This window comes from Triticum aestivum, chromosome 6A (genome assembly GCF_018294505.1).
Source record: "Triticum aestivum cultivar Chinese Spring chromosome 6A, IWGSC CS RefSeq v2.1, whole genome shotgun sequence".
NCBI classification, from domain to species: Eukaryota; Viridiplantae; Streptophyta; class Magnoliopsida; order Poales; family Poaceae; genus Triticum; species Triticum aestivum.
In genome coordinates, this window is record NC_057809.1 from 26,609,256 (window position 1) to 26,629,934 (window position 20,679).

The following is a 20,679-nucleotide window of genomic DNA, read 5'->3' on the forward strand; positions in this document are numbered from 1 at the left end:
TTTCAGTTAAGTACAATAGTGCTAGCAAATAAGCAGACCGAAACAACAATTACCACCAATGCATACTCCTGCCTGTTACCAAGCCTTATTACAAGCATATAAGGCTGGTCATAATGGGAGTATTATAAGCGGTATCATACATGTTAATTAGACTTTTTGAATGATGTGGCACACAATTAAATGAGAATAAAAAGGATGTGGTATCATATCATGATACTACTTTGTGTCATGCATGCTAATTAATAAGACAACCTAAGATACTAACTTATGATACTATACACTATGAAATTAGTATCATACACTAGTATCATATACATGATACTAGTATATGATACTCCCAATTATGACCTGCCTAAGCAAAGCGTGTCATCATCCAACAGTGGACCACATAACGAAATAAAACAGCATGGAGCACAAATCTGTAGCTTCATCTTCCAGCTATTATTGGACATCATCAGCCTATTCTATGTTTGTGACAAATCCGTTGATGTTCCGACTCTGTTGTGTTGTCCCAACCGCTAAAGTCTCAAACCCACTTGTTCCTGAAAACCAAGAGTAGTAAAAAAATCATAAGAAATAGGCAGGCTTGGAAGTTCAGAACAACCCATTTGCTATAGCTGAAGATTATTGGTAGAAATCAGCATCTCAGGTTCAAAAATGTGCAAGCGTAATGCAGCAGAAAAACTATTAATTAGCTTTGGGAAACTAGAGGAACTAGAGATTGGATAAACTAGCAAGGGAGAGAGATATGGGCCAATAGCTCCTATGTGACACATTTGAGGTGAATTGGCAAGAGTGCGACATTGTTCGAGCGAATGGCTGTGGTGCGACTATTTTGAGCAGGTAAATAGCTCACGCACGACATGGCTGTTAAACTCAACTGATGCCCTCGTTAGCTGTTGGGGGCTGGACCCACCACTTATCCATGTAAGCACGGGACCCACCACTTGTCGATTCGCGGGACCCACCTCCTCGCAGCTAGAAGAGAAGAGACGAGCGCCCGTGCCCGTCCGCCCGCCGCCGCCCATTCATCCCCTTTCCCCAATCTTTCTCTTCTCCGGCGACCTAGCGCAAATGTCTACCTCCTCCGCCACGCACTCAAAATGGCGACAGTATGGACCAGTGCTGCTCACAAGGTGCCCTGACTGCCCATGCCCAGACCCTCTTAAACGGTTGGTCACTAAGAGGGATGACAATGGCAACCTTGGGTGGGAATTTGTGAAATGCTTGAGCAAACCAATGGCAGGAAGGGATGGCAAGGTTAGATCTCAGTTCTTAGCCGTTCTTTCGCTGCCTTTTGCTATGATTTCTCCATATTTTGTTTTTTCTCCTCGAATTTGGGATTTAGGGTTCATGTTGTTCTTTTCAGATCTTGAAGAAATGTTACCATTTCGAGTGGATTGATGAATATGTTGATAGGATTCAGTTTGAGGGCTATGTTGATTCGAGCGTGGCCACAACCTGGGAGCTCAATTTGGGCGGGGTGCCGCCGATTGCTGTGGAGAATACGGGGAGCTCGGGCGGAGGGGCGGGCAGAGTCGTACCAATGGCGATGTATGTGCGCAATGCTGAACTGCATGCGGAGTCCGAACTGACAGAGGAACTGAAGAAGATCAAGAAACATATAATGCAGATGATTGATTTGCAGAAGCAAGCAAATATCATGGCAGGGGGTTCTATTGTTGTATCATTGCTCTGTTTTTGTTTTATTTGTTGTTCATCCGTCATTAGAATGGGCATTTAGGCATGTCAGGGAAGAGGATGTGATCTGTGGGCCATGCCAAGTTATGTATCTGAATTGAAGCAGCAATTTGGAACACAAATTATTCAGTGTTCATGCTCTGTTTCCTCTGTTTTTGTTCTTCAGTTAACAGAGTACACACCCAAATTCAGTTTCTAGTACAAAACAAAAGTGGGCTGCCGAATAGATGTTGGGCCGTGAGACCAGCCCACCCGCGTAGGGGCACCAGCCCACCTCTAACTTCGGCAAATAAAAATGTTAATTGTTTTTACTTTGGCCTTTTTCTTGCACTAAATTTTGTGATGGATCATTTTTTGATGCACTAAAACTAAGTGTTACTTGTTTTTATGCATGTCTACGGTTCCATGAACTAAATGAGTTGCATGCTTGCATGAAGTAAATTAGTTTGCATTTCCTAGTTGCATGTCCATAGTGGGTTTGCATGGGGTTCCTAGTTGCATGTCCATGGTTTGGCCAATATTTTGAAGATGGTGTGTGTGGTGATTGGGGTGTAGCAACCCGGGCCCGTAGCAACCCATAGCAATACACAAATAATAGCAAGAACAACCCATAGCAATCTACAAATAATAGCACGAAACGCACAATATATATAGTAGCACAACGATTATATAGAAGCATAACGATTGCAACCCATAGTTCCACAATAGACTTACAACTCCAGGATAGCCTTACAACTTAAAAAACTAATACAACTTACTAATATTAGCATAACGATTACAACTTAAAAAACTAATACGATAGATATATAGTAAGCTAGATAGATCGGGGGGCACCAAACGCGGGTTCTTCTTTGGGTTCTTCTATTCCTCCTCCTCCGGGTGGACGCCACCTCGCTCCTCCGGGCGCCGCCCTTCACTCCTCCCCGTTGTTGATGGGGTACAGGAGCGTGTGCATAACACCGTTGTTGGGGAAGATGCTGTTGAAGTCAGTGAAGATATTATAGGTGGTGAAAGCTATGAACTCACAACCAACCCAATACGCTCGCCCGAGGAGGTGGAAAGCATCGAAGGGGTTAGTGAACGTGGCGAGGAGGCCAACCACAACGCCATTGTGGTTGACCTCCTCAAGATGGTACATCCTTGGAGAGCCGCGGGGGAGGTGGCGGAAGCCGGTCGCAAGGAAGAACTCCGTTAACTCCCTTGCGCCCCTCCACCTTGAGATCGCCCACACCCTAAGGGTTCTCTCTACATAGACTCCGGCCGGGTAGAGCCTTTCCGGCACGGTTGAGGGGAAGCGGTAGGTGGGGGCGTTGTACTGCATGGTGGCTCGAGGGCTCAATCGGGTTTGATGGAGAAGAAGGAAGAAGGAGGGCAGAGGAGGCAGAGGATGGGATATGGATGAGGAGAGAGAGGAAGACGATAGTGCTCGGCTTAAATAGCCCAAGTGCGATGTGGTTTCACCCCGTAGAATTAATGGGCGGGCGGCGTTTGGTGGCGCCCCATCAAAGTGTGTACACGAGCGTGGGAAACGGGCTGCGACGCTTCTGTGCCACCGGTCGCGGGTCAAGGGGGACGGGATCACGCACGCGTCTGTGCCGTCATGGGTAAAGGGGACACGCTTGCCCCGGGTTCTCTGCGTGTGCCGCCCGTGCATGCATGCATGGCAATGGAGGGGCCCGCAATGTAGCCTGCTTGCTAGGGCCTGGCTAGAGGGCAACGTTCGGTCGATGGGAGACGTGAAAATAATGGATGCCTTAATTTGCCCATCTTGTAATGAGCAGCACGCCGTTTGAACTGCATCGATACCCATCATGCCAGTATTGTGTCGTTCAAAGAGGAGCACGCCATGCACCGCACGCCATGCACCGTTGGCTTTTTGGTTGTCTTCATCGGGGTCTGGCTGCTGCATTGTGGCCGGGTGCATGCTTTGATGCGACACTGCATCGGTGCTAATAGTAGGCATGCGACAGCTTACTGCCTTGAGAGGGGTGGCGGAGCAGGGCTACATCGAGGGCATGCATGCAACGCACGGGCGCAGTTCTGCGGGTGGGCATGCATGCTGCAACGGGCGCCGGCGCTGCGGGTAGGCACGGGCACACATGCAACGATGGAAAGGGCACTGCGTAGGCTTGGTCCATGCATCGCGTCAACTCATGCCGTTAGATTCAAATGAACGGTCCTGATGCCCCAATGAGAGTGGCTGATCCAAACCCCACTGATTCAACGAATCAGCGCGTCTCATGCGGATCGAAGTACACTATAGCTAACCCTAGCGCTTGATCTCAACCATCCACGCACAACGATCGACGACCCGGTAGTGTGCGGGGTTTTTAGGGGTTTTGAGAGGTTTTGAGGGGTTTTGAGTGATTAGGGTTGAGCATAACTAATTCGAAAAAATCAAAAAAATATAAAACTTGCGCACATAGTCTTATTATGAAGTATAGTAACGAGAAAAAAATATAAATATGGTTTACATACATTTTTACGAAAAATCCTTCACTAAATTGTCATTCCTCGAACAATGTAGTATGGAGTTCAAGGGAGAGAGTAGTGGACACCCGAGAGTCGGTGGGGTTTTGAAAATGAAAAGTGTGAAAACCTCACCAAAACTTCATTTTGGATTGACTAAGAAAGATCTTAACTTACTTTCTCATTTTCATGTTTTAAACTTGTTTTATATATAATTTTCTATTAAACCTTGTTTTTTCAAAAAGAAAATAAAATAATAGAAAATTAATTCAATAAATAGTGAGACTTTAGATGTACACTATATAGGTAGAATAGATGTGTAGAAAAATTATTTGGCTGGTTTAGACAAGGTGCCAAAAAACTTGCTTAAATATGAGGTCGTTTACCCTACCTTTGGAGGTCATTTGAAACACACTTTTCATGACTATGAGTTCAACTTACCAAAAGGGCTCGGATTGATCAGCAAGCAATTATATTTTAGTTGAGGAACTTTAGATAGCATTAAAACATCAATACCCCATCCCTAATTCAAATTTGAATTTAAAACAACGACCAACAAACAAGTTCGAATAGAAATACGGGGATACATAGTGACTACCAGTACGCACCAAGTTACAAATATTATTACATGACACAAATTTTCAAACAGTTCTCTGTTCTACCTCTTCCTACCACGTCGTGTGCCCTTCTTTGCCTTAGCACTTCTTGTTTTTGGTTCTACTACACACACAAGTTCACTGATCATCCTGGTTTTCTTCACTGGTCTTTTCAACACCTCGCCAACACCCTCGAGATTAGTGTCTTCAGTCTGAATGTTGACAACAGTTTCAGTGTCTTCGGTGTGTACCTCAACATGGGTTTCTTCAGTCTGAACCTCGACACACTCAGGTTCAGTTTCAACCTCGAGAGCAGTTTCTTCAGTCTGAATGTTGACTGCAATTTCAGTTTCTTCGGTGTGCACCTCGACATCAGTTTCTTTAGTCTGAATGTTGACTGCAGTAGGATTTTCTTCAGTCTGCTCAGGCTCAGGCGCACTTCTCTTCTTTCTACAGCCATCGACTCTTGCTTTTTTTGTTGGCCAACACTGTTCAACAACAAGGGGTTGACTTGCTCGCTTCCTCCTGGCCATTGGGAAAATGTTATAGATATAGTAATTGAAAAAAAGCACCAAATCAAAACACAAACAAATAAACAAGAACATTATTTGTCTTATCAGGATTGTAACGGCATTTGACAGATCCCATTATGTGCCCAAGTTCCTGGCACAACTTGCATCTGTTTTTGTTACCTTTTTGGCTTTCCATCTTTCTTTCCCTTCTTACTACTCCCACCTTTCTCAAACCATGCCTTGAATCTACTCTGTTTAGGCCTGCCAGCCTTTCTTTTCGTCAAGGGAGGACACATGGAAAATTCAATCTCCACTTCAGGCCACTGAGACTGATCTGTAAGTGCTGGAATTGGAGTAGCATATGCAGCTTTGAATTTTGCTACCGAATAATATTCATGCAAATATGGGTGCATGTTTATCTTCGGTTGGGATGCTATGAAAAGAATGGCATGCTCACATGGTTTACCAGTATGTTGCCACTCGAGGCAAGTGTAATCATGCAATTCAGTGTTAACAACATGTCTCCTTCCAGTTTTGTTATCTCTAACTTCAGCATCCCAAGGTGAAGATTTTTCAACAAACAAATGTGAAAGACTTCTGCTCCTATTGACCACCTGTTGTACCACTGCTGGAAGCTTATCACCTTGCAGACAATCACCTATCCTTCTTCTCAATTCCCACAACCGCATGAGCATGATCCTGATTTGGTCAACCATGTCATGCACAGGCAAATCTTTTAACTCCTTCACCTTGTTGTTGAAACTCTCTGCCAAATTGTTGTTGATGTGGTCACACTTGATGGCAGTGTTGTATCCTGACCTGTACCATAACAAAGAACGGTAGGTGTTCAACCATGGACCAAACTCATCGCATGCTGCCATTATCTTATCAAGATGATATTTGTGTGTCTGTCTAGTGTAAGATCTTGCTGCTGGCCACATGCGCCCAAATTCTTCTCCTCTAATTTTTTTGATCAAATTCATCCACAAATGACCGAAGCACTCCCTCTGCTCAGCATGTGGGAAAACATTTTTCACTGAATTTTCCAGCCCCTCACATGCATCTGTGTGTACAGCCAAAGGTGACACTGGCCCTAGGCATATTTTCAACTGGATCATGAACCATGTCCATGAAGCCTCTATTTCTGACTGAAACAAGCCAACAGAAATAGGAAACATCCAATTGTGTGCATCTAGAGCATTGCATGCTGCCAACTGACCATTCCACTTGCCTGTCAAAAATGACGAGTCTATGCTCAAATATGGACGGCACCCTGCTTTGAAGCCATCGATGCAAGGCTTCAAAGCCATAAAAACTTGAAGAACTTGACTTCACCTTCGGCTGATGCCTTAGTATCTATCTCCACAACATTGCCAGGTGACCTCTTTTCCACCTCTGCTTTGAAGTTGTAAAGCATCCTAAATGTATTTGCCCCATCACCATATAAATTTTTCATTGCCCTTTGTTTTGCCTTCCACACTGTGGTATATTTCAGTTTAATGGGGTACATCTTTTCCAAGTCTACATTGAGTTTCTTGGCAGTAGTGTTTGGTGTTTTGGCTAAAATTGGGGTGATCTTTTCTGCAACCCAAAGTTGTGATGTCATGGTTGATACTCACTGTGAACTTGTAATACAAGTATGTTGATTGGGGATTTGTTTAACCCCGACAGTACTTCCATCAGGTTGCCGTCTAGCAGATATGTACCACTTGCAAGGCTTGATTCTACCATCAAATCCTCTGCACCTCGCAGAAAACTTCTTTCTATCAGTCCAAACAGTCTTGGCATCAAACTCATGTTTCACTGCATAAGTCTTGAAACACCTAAACTCCTTCATGCTTGGGAACAACTTGCCTACTTCAATGACAAGGTTTTCTTTGTCATACACATGTACCAGCTCATCATCATGTGCATCATCTACTTCATCTGCAGCTTGTTCCATCAACTGTCCATCTACATCTTCATCAGCATTAGCAGGCAAACTAGATTCGCCCCTCTCCTGCTTATCTCTGCCATCGACTGGAATGCCAAAAAGTTTGGTCATCTCAATGTCAGGCATTGGTGCAATGACCAAATCAGTAGGCTCATCTAATTCAACTACATTCCAATCAACAGTGGCTGCAGTTTCAGTTCCACTCACCTGTCCCTCTTTGGCTATCACTGTAAGTTCAATACACATGGGAATCACTTGCCTCTGTGTAGCCCAATCATCATCTACCATATGTGCAGCCGAGTGTGATGACACATATCCAACCTTTGAAAAAATATTCAGATCAACGAGCTCAGCAAAAAGATTAGCCCGTTTGCTTGTCCAACCGTTTTGCCAATCAATTTCTTCAACAATCTGTTCACCATCTTCTATTCTCACATACTCTCCTTTCCAATCATCAAACCGCAACAATGATACTTCTTGCTCTGGACCCCAAACAATATTCTCCCCAATTTTTTGCACCCATTTATTCACTGCCTTCTCTCCCATGTTCTGTAGAACTTGTGGATCAATCTCTGTAAACTCAACCTCCCATTTAAAAATTGTGTCTCTCTCAATATTCTGTATGCTACCATCAACTAATTTTGCCTTTGATGGAAAGAAATTGACCATCAATTCGAAGGTCCGAGCGGCAAAATCCCCTCTGTCAATGGTGGACAGTGTGAGCCCATGAGAAAGAGTAGACGAGGCCCTAATTGCATGCAAAATTGGATCGGAGAGAGGCGCATTACCTATTCGAAGTTGAATCTGGCAGCTCCATCTCAGTATGCCCACGGGCTCCCCACACAACCTATCGATTCAACAAGCGAAAACAGAGGAAACGAGCTGAGATCTACGGGCCCGAGAGAGGAACGGGACTAGGGTTTAAATTCACTCACCATTTTCCGAGGACGAAGGCTCCGCCGCCATTGAGAACGAGGGCTCCGACACCGCCACCGAGAACGCAAGATCCGCCGCTACCGGAGAAGAAGGGGGGGGGGCAGAGTGGTAGTGGGGGCAGACGGTCTGGCGGCAGGGCATGGTCAGCTGTTTTGAGGACCAATTAAGTTGGACCCACATGTCCTAACATAAACGGGCTTGGTTGACGGCCCTGGGCTATTTACACGCTCAAATGTGTCGCATCACAACCATTCATTCGAACTACGTCACACTCCTTCCAATTCACATCAAAGACATCGCACAGGAGCTATTGGCCCGAGAGATATTTGCACATACCGTCAGCATGCTGCTTGACCGTTGGATAACTTAGCTAGTCCCAACAATAGAAATGATAATTTCCCCAAAAGTTAGTTTCAACACGAGCATGGCTTGGATGCATTGTTATAGCACTCCTGAAGGCAGACTCTATGCTTGTCTCGTCAGATTCCTGAGCACCAGCACAGCCGATTCCTGCAGACCGTTCTTTAAGTGCTAACAGGTGCTCAATGCCGGCAGGTGCAAACCCATTCTTCTCTGAACCCTTGGCATTGAACATCAACTGGATCCTTTGGAGCCGTGGCATCGCACCAGATTGGAAGGTCAGGTACAACGTGCTGCTTAATAGGAGCTTAAAACACTTGAGAGAACGGAATGCTCCTCTCCCAGAGATGACAATCGTTTCATTCGTGAGGGCGAGCAGATCCGCAAGGATACCAACACCATCATTTAAGAAGTTAACAAGCCGGCACTGTAACGTGCTGAGGTAACAGAGTTCACCCATCCAGCCAGGGACCCCGGAAAACCAGCATCTTGGTAAGACAATAGTCTTTCAAGGCGGTAGGGAGTTGGGGAGGGGACATTGGCATCAAATTATCTATGCAATCGGTTAGACGGACAAGCAGGTCCTCGAGGCTATAAAGTTTACCCAAAGAAGAGCATAGAGCATCCATGCACCTCTCCGTGTCTTCAGAGGGAGGAAGCAGTCGAGAATTAGATATTTCTGATTGGTCAGCTCTCCAAGGCCTTGATACTATAAAGCGTGTTCATTGCAAAATCAAATGCACATAGATGTCATAGGGATTTCTATTGGGGAACGTTGCAGAAAGCAAATTTTTTTTCCTACGGTTTCACCAAGATCCATCTATGAGTTCATCTAGCAATGAGTATTCAGATTGAATCTACATACCTTTGTAGATCGCGAGCGGAAGCGTTCACTAGAACGTGGATGATGGAGTCGTACTCGCCGTGATCCAAATCACCGATGACCGAGTGCCGAACGGACGGCACCTCCGCGTTCAACACACGTACGGAGCGGATGACGTCTCCTCCTTCTTGATCCAGCAAGGGGGAAGGAGAGGTTGAGGAAGATGGCTCCAGCAGCAGCACGATGGCGTGGTGTTGGTGGAGAAGCAGTACTCCGGCAGGGCTTCGCCAAGCACGTGACGGAGGAGGAGAGGTGTTGCAGGGGAGAGGGAGGCGCCAAGATGCAAGGGTGCGGCTGCCCCCTTCCTCCCCCCTTTATATAGGCCCCTGGGGGGCGCCGGCCCTTGGAGATTGGATCTCCCAAGGGGGGCGGCGGCCAAGGCGGGTGGAGTACCCCCCAAGGCAAGTGGGCGCCCCCCACCCTAGGGTTTCAACCCTAGGCGCAAGGGGGTGGGCCAAGGGGGGTGCACCAGCCCACTATGGGCTGGTTCCCTTTCCCACTTTGGCCCATGGGGCCCTCCGGGATGGGTGGCCCCACCCGGTGGACCCCCGGGACCCATCCGGTGGTCCCGGTACAATACCGGTGACCCCTGAAACTTTCCCGTTGGCCGAAATAGCACTTCCTATATATAATTCTTTACCTCCGGACCATTCCGGAACTCCTCGTGACGTCCGGGATCTCATCCGGGACTCCGAACAACTTTCGGATTACTACATATTCATATCTTTACAACCCTAGTGTCACCGAACCTTAAGTGTGTAGACCCTACGGGTTCGGGAGATATGCAGACATGACCGAGACGCCTCTCCGGCCAATAACCAACAGCGGGATCTGGATACCCATGTTGGCTCCCACATACTCCTCGATGATCTCATCGGATGAACCACGATGTCGAGGATTCAATTAATCCCGTATGCAATTCCCTTTGTCAATCGGTATTTTACTTGCCTGAGATTCGATCGTCGGTATCCCAATACCTCGTTCAATCTCGTTACCGGCAAGTCACTTTACTCGTACCGTAATGCATGATCCCGTGATCAAACACTTTGATTACATTGAGCTCATTATGATGATGCATTACCGAGTGGGCCCAGTGATACCTCTCCATCATACGGAGTGACAAATCCCAGTCTCGATCTGTGTCAACCCAACAGACACTTTCGGAGATACCCGTAGTATACCTTTATAGTCACCCAGTTACGTTGTGACGTTTGGCACACCCAAAGCACTCCTACGGTATCCGGGAGTTACACGATCTCATGGCCTAAGGAAAAGATACTTGACATTGGAAAAGCTCTAGCAAATGAACTATACGATCTTGTGCTATGCTCAGGATTGGGTCTTGTCCATCACATCATTCTCCTAATGATGTGATCTCGTTATCAATGACATCCAATGTCCATAGTCAGGAAACAATGACTATCAGTTGATCAACGAGCTAGTCAACTAGAGGCTTACTAGGGACATGTTGGTGTCTATGTATTCACACATGTATTACGATTTTTGGATAACACAATTATAGCATGAATAAAAGACAATTATCATGAACAAGGAAATACAATAATAATGCTTTTATTATTGCCTCTAGGGCATATTTCCAATAATCTCCCACTTGCACTAGAGTCAATAATCTAGTTACATTGTGATGCATCGAACACCCATAGAGTTCTGGTGTTGATCGTATTTTTCTCTAGGGAGAGGTTTAGTCAACGGATCTGCGACATTCAGATCCGTATGCACTTTGCAAATTTCTATGTCTCCATCTTGAACATTTTCACGAATGGAGTTGAAGCGACGCTTGATGTGCCTGGTCTTCTTGTGAAATCTGGGCTCCTTGGCAAGCGCAATAGCTCCAGTGTTGTCACAGAAGAGTTTGATCGGCCCCAACGCATTGGGTATGACTCCTAGGTCGGTGATGAACTCCTTCACCCAAATTGCTTCATGTGCTGCCTCCGAGGCTGCCATGTACTCCGCTTCACATGTAGATCCCGCCACGACGCTCTGCTTGCAGCTGCACCAGCTTACTGCTCCACCATTCAACATATACACATATCCGGTTTGTGACTTAGAGTCATCCAGATCTGTGTCGAAGCTAGCGTCGACGTAACCCTTTACGACAAGCTCTTCGTAATTTCCATAAACGAGAAACATGTCCTTAGTCCTTTTCAGGTACTTCAGGATATTCTTGACCGCTGTCCAGTGTTCCTTGCCGGGATTACTTTGGTACCTACCTACCAAACTTACGGCAAGGTTTACATCAGGTCTGGTACACAGCATGGCATACATAATAGACCCTATGGCCGAGGCATAGGGGATGACACTCATCTCTTCTATATCTTCTGCTGTGGTCGGGCATTGAGCTGAGCTCAATTTCACACCTTGTAACACAGGCAAGAACCCCTTCTTGGACTAATCCATATTGAACTTCTTCAATATCTTTTCAAGGTATGTGCTTTGTGAAAGACCTATGAGGCGTCTTGATCTATCTCTATAGATCTTGATGCCTAATATATATGCAGCTTCTCCAAGGTCCTTCATTGAAAAACTCTTATTCAAGTAGGCCTTAATGCTGTCCAAAAGTTCTATATCATTTCCCATCAAAAGTATGTCATCTACATATAATATGAGAAATGCTACAGAGCTCCCACTCACTTTCTTGTAAACGCAGGCTTCTCCATAAGTCTGCACAAACCCAAACACTTTGATCATCTCATCAAAGCGAATGTTCCAACTCCGAGATGCTTGCACCAGGCCATAAATGGATCGCTGGAGCTTGCATACCTTGTTAGCATTCTTAGGGTCGACAAAACCTTCCGGCTGCATCATATACAGTTCTTCCTTAAGATAACCGTTAAGGAATGCCGTTTTGACGTCCATTTGCCATATCTCATAATCATAGTATGCGGCAATTGCTAACATGATTCGGACGGACTTCAGCTTCGCTACGGGAGAGAAAGTCTCATCGTAGTCAACCCCTTGAACTTGCCGATAACCCTTAGCGACAAGTCGAGCTTTATAGATGGTAACATTACCATCCGCGTCCGTCTTCTTCTTAAAGATCCATTTGTTTTCTATCGCTCGCCGATCATCGGGCAAGTCTGTCAAAGTCCATACTTTGTTTTCATACATGGATCCTATCTCGGATTGCATGGCCTCTAGCCATTTGTTGGAATCTGGGCCCGCCATCGCTTCTTCATAGTTCGAAGGTTCACCATTGTCTAACAACATGATTTCCAGGACAGGGTTGCCGTACCACTCTGGTGCGGAATGTGTCCTTGTGGACCTACGAAGTTCAATAGTAACTTGATCTGAAGTTTCATGATCATCATCATTAACCTCCTCTCTAACCGGTGGAGGCACCACAAAAACATTTTCTTGAGCTGCGCTACTCTCTGGTTCAAGAGGTAATACTTCATCAAGTTCCACTTTCCTCCCACTTACTTCTCTCGAGAGAAACTCTTTCTCCAGAAAGGATCCGTTCTTGGCAACAAAGATCTTGCCTTCGGATCTTAAGTAGAAGGTATACCCAATGGTTTCCTTAGGGTATCCTATGAAGATGCATTTTTCCGACTTTGGTTCGAGCTTTTCAGGTTGAAGTTTCTTGACATAAGCATCGCATCCCCAAACTTTCAGAAACGACAGCTTAGGTTTCTTCCCAAACCATAATTCATACGGTGTCGTCTCAACGGATTTAGACGGTGCCCTATTTAAAGTGAATGTAGCTGTCTCTAGAGCGTATCCCCAAAATGATAGCGGTAAATCAGCAAGAGACATCATAGATCGCACCATATCCAATAGAGTGCGATTACGACGTTCGGACACACCGTTACGTTGAGGTGTTCCAGGCAGCGTGAGTTGTGAAACGATTACACATTTCCTTAAGTGTGTGCCAAATTCGTGACTTAAATATTCTCCTCCACGATCTGATCGTAAGAACTTTATTTTTCGGTCACGTTGATTCTCTACCTCATTCTGAAATTCCTTGAACTTTACAAAGGTCTCAGACTTGTGTTTCATTAAGTAGACATACCCACATCTACTCAAGTCATCCGTGAGAGTGAGAACATAACGATATCCTCCGCGAGCCTCAACACTCATTGGACCGCACACATCAGTATGCATGATTTCCAATAAGTTGGTTGCTCGCTCCATTGTTCCGGAGAACGGAGTCTTGGTCATTTTGCCCATGAGGCATGGTTCGCATGTGTCAAATGATTCATAATCGAGAGACTCTAAAAGTCCATCAACATGGAGCTTCTTCATGCGCTTGACACCAATGTGACCAAGGCGGCAGTGCCACAAGTATGTGGGACTATCGTTATCAACTTTACACCTTTTGGTATTGATACTATGAATATGTGTATTATCACGTACGAGATTCATTAAGAATAAACCATTGACCATCGGAGCATGACCATAAAACATATCACTCATATAAATAGAACAACCATTATTCTTGGATTTAAATGAGTAGCCATCTCGTATTAAACGAGATCCAGATACAATGTTCATGCTCAAACTTGGCACTAAATAACAATTATTGAGGTTTAAAACTAATCCCGTAGGTAAATGTAGAGGTAGCGTGCCGACGGCGATCACATCGACCTTGGAACCATTCCCGAGGCGCATCGTCACCTCGTCCTTCGCCAGTCTCCGCTTATTCCGCAGCTCCTATTTTGAGTTACAAATGGGAGCAACGGCACCGGTATCAAATACCCAGGAGCTACTACGAGCACCGGTAAGGTACACATCAATTACATGTATATCACATTTACCTTTAGTGTTGCCGGCCTTCTTGTCTGCTAAGTATTTGGGGCAGTTCCGCTTCTAGTGACCATTCCCTTTGCAATAAAAGCACTCAGTCTCAGGCTTGGGTCCATGCTTTGACTTCTTCCCGGCAACTTGCTTACCGGGCGCGGCAACATCCTTGCCATCCTTCTTGAAGTTCTTCTTACCCTTGCCCTTCTTGAACTTGGTGGTTTTATTGACCATCAACACTTGATGTTCCTTTTTGATTTCTACCTCCGCTGATTTCAGCATAGCAAATACCTCAGGAATGGTCTTTACCATCCCCTGCATATTGTAGTTCATCACAAAGCTCTTGTAGCTAGGTGGGAGCGACTGGAGGATTCTGTCAATGACCGCCTCGTCTGGGAGGTTAATCTCCAGCTGAGTCAAGCGGTTGTGCAACCCAGACATCTTGAGTATGTGTTCACTGACAAAACTATTTTCCTCCATCTTACAACTGTAGAACTTGTCGGAGACTTCATATCTCTCGACCCGGGCATGATCTTGGAAAACCATTTTCAGCTCTTCGAACATCTCATATGCTCCGTGTTGCTCAAAACGTTTTTGGAGCCTTGGTTCTAAGCTACAAAGCATGCCGCACTGAACAAGGGAGTAATCATCAGCACGCTGCTGCCAAGCGTTCATAACGTCTTGGTTCTCTGGGACGGGTGCATCACCTAGCGGTGCTTCTAGGACATATTGTTTCCTGGCAGCTATGAGGATGATCCTCAGGTTCCGGACCCAGTCCGTATAGTTGCTGCCATCGTCTTTCAGCTTGGTTTTCTCTAGGAACGCGTTGAAGTTGAGGTTGACATTAGCGTTGGCCATTTGATCTACAAGACATTTATGCAAAGATTTTAGACTAAGTTCATGATAATTAAGTTCATCTAATCAAATTATTTAATGAACTCCCACTCAGATTAGACATCCCTCTAGTCATCTAAGTGAAACATGATCCGACTCGACTAGGCCGTGTCCGATCATCACGTGAGACGGACTAGTCATCATCGGTGAACATCTCCATGTTGATCGTATCTTCCATACGACTCATGTTCGACCTTTCGGTCTCTTGTGTTCCGAGGCCATGTCTGTACATGCTAGGCTCGTCAAGTCAACCTAAGTGTTTGCATGTGTAAATCTGTCTTACACCCGTTGTATGCGAACGTTGGAATCTATCACACCCGATCATCATGTGGTGCTTCGAAACAACGAACTGTCGCAACGGCGCACAGTTAGGGGGAACACTTTCTTGAAATTTATTATGAGGGATCATCTTATTTACTACCGTCGTTCTAAGTAAACAAGATGCAAAACATGATAAACATCACATGCAATCAAATAATAATAGTGACATGATATGGCCAATATCATATAGCTCCTTTGATCTCCATCTTGGGGCTCCATGATCATCTTGTCACCGGCATGACACCATGATCTCCATCATCATGATCTCCATGAAGTTGCTCGCCAACTATTACTTCTACTACTATGGCTAACACGTTTAGCAATAAAGTAAAGTAATTTACATGGCGTTTCCATTGACACACAGGTCATAAAAAATAATGACAACTCCTATGGCTCCTGCCGGTTGTCATACTTATCGACATGCAAGTCGTGATTCCTATTACATGAACATGATCTCATACATCACATATATATCATTCATCATTCATCACAACTTTGGCCATATCATATCATAAAGCACTTGCTGCAAAAACAAGTTAGACGTCCTCTAATTGTTGTTGCAAGTTTTATGTGGCTGCAATAGGGTTCTAGCAAGAACGTTTTCTTACCTACGTAAAAGCCACAACGTGATTTGTCAACTTCTATTTACCCTTCAAAAGGACCCTTTTCGTCGAATCCGCTCCAACTAAAGTGGGAGAGACAGACACCCGCCAGCCACCTTATGCAACTAGTGCATGTCAGTCGGTGGAACCGGTCTCACGTAAGCGTACGTGTAAGGTTGGTCGGGGCCGCTTCATCCCACAATACCGCTGAAGCAAAATAAGATTAGTAGCAGCAAGAAAGTTGACAACATCTACGCCCACAACAATTGTGTTCTACTCGTGCAAAGAGAACTACGCATAGACCTAGCTCATGATGCCACTGTTGGGGAACGTGGCAGAAAACAAAATTTTTTCCTATGGTTTCACCAAGATCCATCTATGAGTTCATCTAGCAACGAGTATTCAGATTGCATCTACATACCTTTGTAGATCGCGAGCGGAAGCGTTCACTAGAACGTGGATGATGGAGTCATACTCGCCGTGATCCAAATCACCGATGACCGAGTGCCGAACGGATGGCACCTCCGCGTTCAACACACGTACGGAGCGGATGACGTCTCCTCCTTCTTGATCCAGCAAGGGGGAAGGAGAGGTTGAGGAAGATGGCTCCAGCAGCAGCACGACGGCGTGGTGTTGGTGGAGAAGCAGTACTCCGGCAGGGCTTCGCCAAGCACGTGACGGAGGAGGAGAGGTGTTTGCAGGGGAGAGGGAGGCGCCAAGATGCAAGGGTGCAGATGCCCCCTCCCTCCCCCCTTTATATAGGCCCCTGGGGGGGCGCCGACCCTTGGAGATTGGATCTCCCAAGGGGGCGGCGGCCAAGGGGGGTGGAGTACCCCCCAAGGCAAGTGGGCGCCCCCCACCCTAGGGTTTCAACCCTAGGCGCAAGGGGGTGGGCCAAGGGGGGCGCACCAGCCCACTATGGGCTGGTTCCCCTTCCCTCTTCGGCCCATGGGGCCCTCCGGGATGGGTGGCCCCACCCGGTGGACCCCCGGGACCCATCCGGTGGTCCCGGTACAATACCGGTGACCCCCGAAACTTTCTCGTTGGCCAAAATAGCACTTCCTATATATAATTCTTTACCTCCGGACCATTCCGGAACTCCTCGTGACGTCCGGGATCTCATCCGGGACTCCGAACAACTTTCAGATTACTGCATATTCATATCTTTACAACCCTAGCATCACCGAACCTTAAGTGTGTAGACCCTACGGGTTCAGGAGATATGCAGACATGACCGAGACGCCTCTCTGGCCAATAACCAACAGCGGGATCTGGATACCCATGTTGGCTCCCACATACTCCTCAATGATCTCATCGGATGAACCACAATGTCGAGGATTCAATTAATCCCGTATGCAATTCCCTTTGTCAATCGGTATTTTACTTGCCCGAGATTCGATCGTCGGTATCCCAATACCTCGGTTCAATCTCGTTACCGGCAAGTCACTTTACTCGTACCGTAATGCATGATCCCGTGATCAAACACTTTGATTACATTGAGCTCATTATGATGATGCATTACCGAGTGGGCCCAGTGATACCTCTCTGTCATACGGAGTGACAAATCCCAGTCTCGATCCGTGTCAACCCAACAGACACTTTTGGAGATACCCGTAGTATACCTTTATAGTCACCCAGTTACGTTGTGACGTTTGGCACACCCAAAGCACTCCTACAGTATCCGGGAGTTACACGATCTCATGGTCTAAGGAAAAGATACTTGACATTGGAAAAGCTCTAGCAAATGAACTATACGATCTTGTGCTATGCTCATGATTGGGTCTTGTCCATCACATCATTCTCCTAATGATGTGATCTCGTTATCAATGACATCCAATGTCCATAGTGAGGAAACCATGACTACCAGTTGATCAACGAGCTAGTCAACTAGAGGCTTACTAGGGACATGTTGGTGTCTATGTATTCACACATGTATTACGATTTCCGGATAACACAATTATAGCATGAATAAAAGACAATTATCATGAACAGGGAAATACAATAATAATGCTTTTATTATTGCCTCTAGGGCATATTTCCAACAATTTCATGTTTCCAATCCCATTAGGTAGCCCTGTTTTAACATTCAGATGCATTAAGCGTGGTTGATGAACTATATATGATGGCAAATTCTTACAGACGAGCACATCAAGTGTTTCCAATTGTTGCAGCATTCTAATTTGTGTTGGTAGTTGGTACAAACAGAGGTTACTGATCCATAAGTATCTCAGCAGATACAGTTTCCGCAATCCTGTGAGATCAACTATAGCATGTTCCAGATCAATATAAAGAAATCATAGGAACTTGAACTCTGATAATGGAGGTGCTTTATCAGACCTCCCAAAGAACATAACCGACCGAACCTGTGATCATTGCTAACATTGTTTGACCATCAATTGATCAAGAAATCCTCGATAACATTGTTTGACCATCAATTGGAGGAGACATTAACATTCTTAGGTACTAGGAACAATTCCGTACATGTTCAAAGAATTACGTACATGTTCCCACCTTCTGTTTTGGCTGGGACCTTCGCTGACCGGTAATGCTTATTGGAGGAGACTTTAACATTCTTAGGTACTATAAGTGCATCTAGTGCCACCCCTAGTTGGTTTTGGAGTATTGACGTCAAACCTGGTTGAGGGACTAATGTGTTTGTGAGAATTGCAGGATAACACAGGTAGTAGTCCCTCATTGATTCGGTTTACCTATCGGAGATGACCCCTAAAAATGTATGAAGACATTGAAGGCATTGGTGGTATGTGAATATGTCCACATTGAAGACTATGACAAGAGAAGACATTGCATGAAGACTATGGAGCGCAAAGACTTAGTTGTTTCGTTGTTTCCTTTTCTTCTTTGTTGAGTCATAGGAACCACCATACTGTTGAGTGGGGTCCTAGTGAACAAAGTCAGAGTGACTGAAGTGATGCTCAACCAAATCCTATGTCTTCGAGCGAAGGCAATGAGAGCAAAGCTTATCCAGAGCTGGATGAGTCAGTTTTACTTGTAGCCCAAGTCAAGCTGTCGTGTGTGTTTGAAATCTGACCGTTGGAACACGTGTCAGTTCCTTAGTGACCCAGGGTCATTTCGGACAAATCAGGTTGGGTTGCCTAGTGGCTATAAATAGCCCACCCCTACACCATAAATTGGTGGCTGCTCAGAGTTAGTGCACGGCTTTTGTCGTTTGAGAGCAACCCACCTCCGAAGCTTTTGAGAGAGAGAAATCCTTGCGAGGACAAAGCCCAAATACCCAGAGCCAAAGAGTGTTAGGCATCACTGAAGTCTTTCTGTCCGCGTGACCTGAAGACTTATTACACTTGAGGACTGTGAATCCTCCAGCCGGTTACGCATCGCGTTCTGAGCAGCCAAGAGTCATTGTGGATCGCTGGTGAACGAAGTCTGTGAAGGTTTGGAAGTCTACCTTGAAGACTTACCAGAGTGATTGGGCGAGGATTGGGTGTCCTTAGCTCAAGGGGAATAAGGTGAAGACACGGTCTTCTGAGTTGAATCTTAGCCTCCCTAACTAGACGTACGGTTGTCACAGCAACTGGAACTGGTCCAACAAATCATGTGTCCTCAACAAGTGACTGGTTCTATCCTCTCCCTCTCTTTACTTACAGTCTGTCTTCGTGAAGTCATTGCCTCTTTGCTTTACCTATTTGTCTTCACTGTGTGACTACTATCGTTGTTTGGCTTCATACTATCTTCCATCCTGATCTTTACTACCTAGCTGCTATTAGTCTTCGTGCTTTCACTTCATTGAATACTTGACTATGGCTTGCTTAGTGTAGTCTACCTTCCGCTGCATATCAATAGGTTGATTTCTATTAATTGTCTTCGAAACTCTCATGTTTTGAAGACTTTCATAAAAATCGCCTATTCACCCCCCTCTAGTCGATTACTAGCACTTTCAATTGGTATCAGAGCAAGGTACTCCCTTGTTCTGTGTGATTCGGTTTAACCACCTGGAGTTTTAGCTATGTCGACTACAGGGATAATCAAAGTCTCCCCTGCTTGCCCCGTCTTCGATGGAACTGAATATCCCTACTGGAAGAATAAGATGGGCATGCATCTTGAAGCCATTGATGTCGACCTCTGGTATGTCGTCAAGAATGGCGTTCCCAAGAGTGGTGAAGGTGTCACCCCTGCTGATGTAAAGAAGTTCATTCAACTCGATTCTACTGCCAAGAACATCATCTGTGGTCATCTGATCAAAGGACAGTATGGCTGTGTGAGTGCTCTAGAAACGCCGAAGCTAGTCTGGGACTGGCTCTCCAAGGTCAACGAAGGCATCTCAACCCAGAGAGATCAAAGGATCAGTGTTCTTCGCAACCTCTTCAACCGCTTCAAGATAAACGACAATGAGAATGTCCAGCTCACGTTTGATCGCCTCACTGACATCACAAATGAGCTTCGTGCTCTCGGCGCACTGAGATCACCAAGCATGAAATCGTCAAGACACTACTGAGATCACTTGGCAGCTCGTTCGACACCCTTGCCCTGATGATACAAGAACGCCATGACTTTAAGACACTCGGTCCGTCTGATATACTTGAGAGGCTCAACACACATGAGTTCCAGCTATCTGAGAAAAGAGATATCTATGGTCCCAACTACGGCCGAACTCGTGCTTTGAAGGCAAAAGATGTTTCCTCATCTGAAGAAGCATCTGACTGCAGTTCTGGTGATGCTGAAGACATTGGAAAGGAGC